Source organism: Blastomyces gilchristii (genome assembly GCF_000003855.2).
Source record: "Blastomyces gilchristii SLH14081 genomic scaffold supercont1.55, whole genome shotgun sequence".
NCBI lineage: Eukaryota > Fungi > Ascomycota > Eurotiomycetes > Onygenales > Ajellomycetaceae > Blastomyces > Blastomyces gilchristii.
The window spans coordinates 42,927-43,973 of NW_003101628.1; positions in this window are offsets into that span (position 1 = coordinate 42,927).

Consider the following 1,047-nt stretch of genomic DNA (forward strand, 5'->3'; position numbering starts at 1 on the left):
ATGAGATTATTCAATTTAATAATGAACTGAGTGAAAAATAAATGAGTGAAAATCCTCTTCTCTCTAATCAGTTTAACTTTAAAAAAGCTGATTGAAAAGAAGTTGAAGAAAGTATAAAACTGTTAAAATCTGAAAGACAGAGTAAGCTATATTGAAATTCTGGTCAAGATATCTCAAATGAAATACTTAAGAATAGAGTGAAGCTTATTACATCTATTATTCTAATAAGTGTTAGAGATAATATTTCAAAGAGAAAATCTTCTAAGTATTTAAAATCTTGATGAAATGAGAATATCCCATCTAAAAGAAAAGAATTAGCTACTGTTAGAAGAGATTGAAAGAATGATATAATATCTGATAAAGAGTTTAAAGCTGTCAGAAATGAATATTTTTCAGATATTAAAAGAGCTAAAACAAACTGCTGAAATAAATTTCTTGAAGAAGTATAAGAAAAGAAAGTTTTTAAAGCTTTTAACTATACTAAAGTAAGAAGTGTAGTAAAACTTTCAGTCTTAGAATATGAGTTTCAGAATGAATCATATACAGCAAACTCTTTTGAGAAAAAATATCAAGCTTTTATAAGAATTCTCTTTCAGAACTCATCAGATTCAGATTCAGATTCAGAGAAAGAGAATATATCACTTCTTAACTACATTGATGAAAATGACTGAGAATAATCTGATCTTACACAAGATGAATTAGAGTCAGCTATTTTCTCAAGTTCTGTTAAAACTGCTACAGGACCTGATTCAATTAATCACTTAATTATTTAAAATATATATTTCTACTTAAAGAATAAATATTTTGAGCTCTTCTTCAATCTCTTAAAAAATGAATATCATTCTGAATGCTGAAGAGAAGTCACTGAAGTGATTCTTATAAAATCTAATAGAAAATCTTCAATTTCTAAGTTATATACAGTAATATCTCTATTAAACTGTCTAGAAAAGGTTTTGAAAAAGATAATAGTGACTTAACTATCTTTTATAAGCTCTATTAATAACTCTCTTTTATTTAGTGAATAAATAAGAGATAGAAAACAATGTT